General features: G+C 46.5%; 1 non-coding gene across 1 annotated transcript; it reads left to right on the plus strand.

Annotated features, from left to right (window-relative positions):
• The first annotated feature begins 5,234 nt into the window (after positions 1 to 5,234).
• On the plus strand, positions 5,235 to 5,341 carry LOC147917004 (U6 spliceosomal RNA). The gene has a single exon (XR_015552384.1). It is a non-coding gene; the product is annotated as a U6 spliceosomal RNA (small nuclear RNA).

Here is a 5,341-nt window from a genome sequence, read left to right on the forward strand (position 1 = left end):
CGAGAGCGGCCGGGGCCCGACGGGCAGGGCACGGCGAGCCCGACGAGCAGCTGCAGCGGGAGCGGCCGGGCCGCCGGCAGCGCCTCCCTCCCGCGGGCGCCAGCCCCGCGCCTCATACCGCCGCCGCCCACCCCCTGCGCCGCTAGCGCTGCAGCCGCCGCCGCCCGCCCCACCCCGGGGCCCCCGGCCGCATCCTCCCCGGGACTGCGCGGGGGCGGGAGCTCAGCCCGCTCCGAAGACCGCGCGGGGCGAGCCCGCCCGTAACCCGACCCTCGGCCTCGACCCCCGGCCCTCGGCCCACCCGCCCAGGCTCTAGCGCCCCGCCGCCCCGGCCAACCCCGCCGACGCCGTTCCGCCGGGCCGGACCCTGGCTTCGATGCGGCTCCGGCTCGAGCTCGCTGGCGGCTTCCGCCTCCTGCGGCCCCGCCCCGGCCCCGCCCCGCGTTCGCCCCTCGCCCAGGCCTGCCCCGCCCGGCCACGCGCTTCGGGACACTCCTGGCGCTTAGCGACCGAAGAACTGTCCCGGCCGTGAAACCCGGCCCCGCCCAAGCGGCAGGTTCCCAGCCCCTGCGGCCCTGCCGCCTCCCTACACACCAGCCCAGGAAGAGGCGGTGCCAAAAGGACAGCCAGTTCCGCCCATCCAGAGGGGTGAGCTGATTGACAGGCGAACTGCACAATAACGGCAAGTGCTTGGTCGAGGCTCCCGTGAATCTCTGTGCCCCAGGCTAAACAACCAATCAAAATGTTCTTCCTCTTGGGCGGACTCGAGGACTGAATTTGCTGCCAAAAGAAAGAGTTCATTGGACCGCACTAGAGGAAGCGACCTAAACGCCACTTCCGGAGCTGCTTTGCTCCTCTGTGGTCTTTCCAGGTAGTCTCTGGGTTTTGCCCGCAGTATACATGGAGGGCGCGGTTGTGAGTTTTAGCCAATAGGCTCGCACTGTTTCTGGGGTCGGAAAGGGCCACTGGGCAGAAAATCTTGATTGATGTTAGAGCAATCCAATCAACGCTCCCGACAAGGGGCTCTGGAAAGTCTTCCCCCGACTAGTGATTGCCGTGAGCGGTATGGCGAGCCTGAGTTAAACTTGGGGTTCAGTTGCAGTAACAGCCGGCGATCATGATATTGTTATCTCTCATGGTCTGGCGTTCACTGGGCTTAGTCAGGTGATTCTCACAAAGGGTCTCTCGTATGGATAAAGTCCTATGGCCGGGGACTAAAGTCATGTGAGGGCTTCTGCGCTCACCTGTTTATTGCTTAATGCTGGCTGCCCACTAGGACCTCAGTTGGGACTGCTGGAATGCCTACACATGGCCTTTCCATGTGCAAAGGTGGAAGTGGAAGCTGCCGGTCTCTTGTGACAAGGATTCTTTGCTTGACCAAACTTTAGTCAGGCTCCCAGACTTTCTCGTAGGCCCATCTGTGGACTTCCTTGTAAAATCCGGTTTTAGCAAGAACCCTGCTAAGTCAGTTTAGCAAGAACACTCTACCTGGTTATCTGATGAGGTTCTTTAGCCTCCACCATCCCCCAGGTGATGTCTGATTACCCTGGCCTGCCTTCAACAAGAATCCTGTTAGGTGGGTTTAGCCAGAATCCCCCTTACCCTGATTTGTTTCCTATTAATAATTTTCCATCCTCTAACCCCCACCCTGCTTTTTGGGTCTAAATTCCCGCTTACCCGTGCTGTATTCGGAGTTGAGCCCAATCTCTCTCCCCCACTGCAAAATCCCATTGCAGTGGTCCCTATACCTATTATGATGGTCCTGAATAATAAAGTCTGCCTTACCATCATTAACAAGTATGTTGAATATTTTTTTCTTTAACACCTAAGGCCTGGGACCAGAAACTGACACAGAATCTTTATTCTGTACTGAATTCTATTAGTCAAGCAGCCACGAAATCAGATTGATGGGAGGAGAGTTAAATAATTTGGGGGCTATGTTTTAAAGCTTCTAAGATCCACCCTCTGGCCGCAAATATTTTACATTCTTCCCACATGCAAGATACATGTACCCCTTCCCCAGATCCCTGCAAAGTTCTCATTCCATTACAGCATTAAGTTCCAGGATCTTATGAGGCCCTGGTGCAGATGAAGCTCTTTGGATGCAGTTCTTTGGGTATAACTGCTTAAGTGGTTCCTCTCCATATGAAGATCTGTGAATTAAAAAGACAAGTGATCTGCCCGCCCACTACCACCTACATTACATGCAGTGATGGGAGAGGCACAGGAAACTGTGCCTCTATAGCCATTTCCCTTCAAAGAGGGTGGAAATGGAAGGTACATGGCAGTCACTAGTCCATAGAAATTCTCAAAACCAATTGGGTAAATGTTGCCAGTTCCTTGATTAGAAAGACTCTGTCATACTTCCTGGGAGTACTCAGTGGCTGTTGTCTCCAGCCACTGGGCTCTTCTTGGTTCCACCCTCTGAGTTATCCTTCTAGTTCCATAAAAAGTAGCCCATGTTTACGGTTAATAGTTTTCTCAGCTGCTTCCTGTCTATGGTTGTGCAGGGATCTGAAGTCCTCTCTTCATGTAGTACGGTCACTGTCCCTCTCAGTCCAAGCTGATACAATTCATTTTTAAACTTGGTGGGTTTCTTGTGAATCAATTTATAATCTACTCCGATAAACAAAAACTGCACCAACACGTATCCTGGGGGCAACTTAGCTGTATTGTTCTGGCTGAAGTTTTCTCATAAGATTATAGTCAAGATATCAGCTGGGGCTGCAGTCATCTGAAGGCTTAACTGGGGCAAGAGGAACCACTTCCAAGCTCACTTAAGTGACTGTTGGCCAGAAGCCTCAGTGCCTCAACATTTGGGACCACAGGGCTGCCTCAGCACACACACTCACACACACACACACACACACACACATCCCAGAGTAAGTAAAACGAGAGAGAGAAATGAAGGTGCAGTGCCTTTTATGACCTGGTCTTCAAAGCCACACACCATCCCTTCCACTTTATTTCTGTTCCATAGAAGCAAGTCACTCAGTGCAGCCTCCATTCAAGAAAAGGAGAATTGGTCTCCATCTTTTGAAGGGATGAATATCAAAGAACTTGTGGGAATATTTTTAACCAGCACAGCCATATTCATCAATATCACTTAATAGGTTTTTGAAGTCACTAAACAGCACAAGTAGATCAGAAAAAGAAATTAGAGATACAAAAATGGGAAAGAGGGGGTTAAATTATCACCATTTATAGATTATATGCTCTTATGTGTGGAAATCTCATAGGAACCAAGTAAAAATTTAATAACATGGTGGCATACACCATGAATATTCATAAGTCAATAGCTTTATATAAACAAACAGGTTTGAAAATATAATAGAAGAAAAAGATCAATTTATAATAGGATTTAAAAAGGTAAAATACCTAGGAACTAACTTAATAAGAAAGGTAAAGAATTATGTGAGCAAAACTTTTAAATTCTCAAAATGAACACAAAAGTACATTGAACATAAAGAATACTACATCCAATATTATAATGGTAGTTCTCCTTAAGCCAACCAGTAAATTTAATGTGATTCTAATAAATATACTAACAGAATTTTTTTAATTGGACAAACTGATTCTAAGATTAATATGGAAAAGTAAATGAGCAAAAATAATAAAGAAAAAATTGAAGAGAGTTAAAAGATATTAAAACATTATAAAACCTAAATATTTAAAAGAGTGTGCATTGGTGAAAAAATAGATGAGCAAGAGAAGAGAATGAAAAATCTAGGAACAGATCAGTATGCATATGGAAATTTATTATGCGATAAAAACTAGCATCGCAAGTCAGTGGAGGAAAATGGACTATTCAATAAATGGTTTGGGAATCAGCTTTAACCATCTGAAAACCCTTATACAAGTTTCTCACTATCCAAAAGTAGAGTGTTCCTATGAAAACTTTTGTAAGCTGAAATGATGTGAAGCAAATGAATAATTACCATTAATTTACATGGAAAAATTTTTGAGCATTTCCAGACCCAAAAATAACCTACCAAAGCATACCAAATAACACATAAAATCTAAAATAACACTGAAATATAGTAAAAGCAGGAATGATATGGTAAGTACACAGCCTGTATAAAGTAGAAATAATATATGTACAGTGCAGGTTCACTTGCTAGAATCGGGAAGACAGCGAGCACACTGGAAGGCTGAGAGGTTGTGGTGGTGATGGTGTATCATGCTGAGTTGTCAGAGGATGGGGTGGTGGGAGGTACAGGAGACTGGGGTGTAGGAGAGAGAAGAAGAAGGTCATCTGTTAACACCTCATCCTCATCTGAATCCATCAGGGCAGGCAGGTCACTAATGTCCATACCTTCTCTATCTGCCTGCCTCAGTGTCAAAGGTTGAGATTCATCATCTGCTGTGGCTGCTGTGGAAGGCTGGAAATACACAGTGTACTTTACTGCTTAGCCTCTATAATGGCTCCCTGCAAAACAAGCGCTGTCTGCTCTTTTCTCCTTTTGCCTTTTTTCGTAAAAGCAAAAATCCTCTTTGGATTTCTTTCAGTTAGCAGGTGCTAAATGTAGGTCTTTCATAATAGTGAAGAGGCATAAAGAGAAGTTTCAGATGGCGGGGGAAACTTGTACCAAAATAAACTCCAAGTGGCTTGAAGTTTTTTTTTTTTTTCCCAAAAGCTTTTGCGTAGTGTAAGTTTGCGTGCTCTGCTTCAGCAGCCCGGGGTTTGCAGGTTCAGATCCTGGGGACAGACCTGTGCACCACTTGTCAAGCCATGCTGTAGTGGCATCTCACATACAAGGTGGAGGAAGATGGGCACGGATGTTAGCTCAGGGCTAATCTTCCTCAGCAAAATGAGGAAGATTGGCAAAGGATGTTAGCTCAGGGCCAATCTTCCTCACTGAAAAAAAAAAAAGGGTAAAAGGTGGGCCAGCCGTAGTGGCCTAGTGGTTAAGTTCAGCGTGCTCCACTTCAGTGCCTGGGTTTGGTTCCCCTGCACGGACCAACACCACTCTGTTAGCAGCCATGCTATGTTGGTGGCCACATACTAAAAAAAAAAAATAGAGGAAGATTGCCACGGATGTTAGCTCAGGGCGAATCTTCCTCAGCAAAATAAATAAATAAATAAAAGGATAAAAGGCAAAATCATAAAACACTAGAAGAAAGTATGGGAGAATGATTTTAGAAAGAGAGGAAAAGGCTTTTTTAACTATGACACAAAATCTAGAAATCTTAAGAGACTGATACATTTGACAACATAAAAATTTTACTTTCTTGTGCTCGCTTCGGCAGCACATATACTAAAATTGGAACAATACAGAGAAGATTAGCATGGCCCCTGCGCAAGGATGACACGCAAATTCGTGAAGCGTTCCATATTTTT

This window comes from Ceratotherium simum, chromosome 5 (genome assembly GCF_057802395.1).
Source record: "Ceratotherium simum simum isolate JZ-2026a chromosome 5, ASM5780239v1, whole genome shotgun sequence".
Classification (NCBI taxonomy): domain Eukaryota; kingdom Metazoa; phylum Chordata; class Mammalia; order Perissodactyla; family Rhinocerotidae; genus Ceratotherium; species Ceratotherium simum.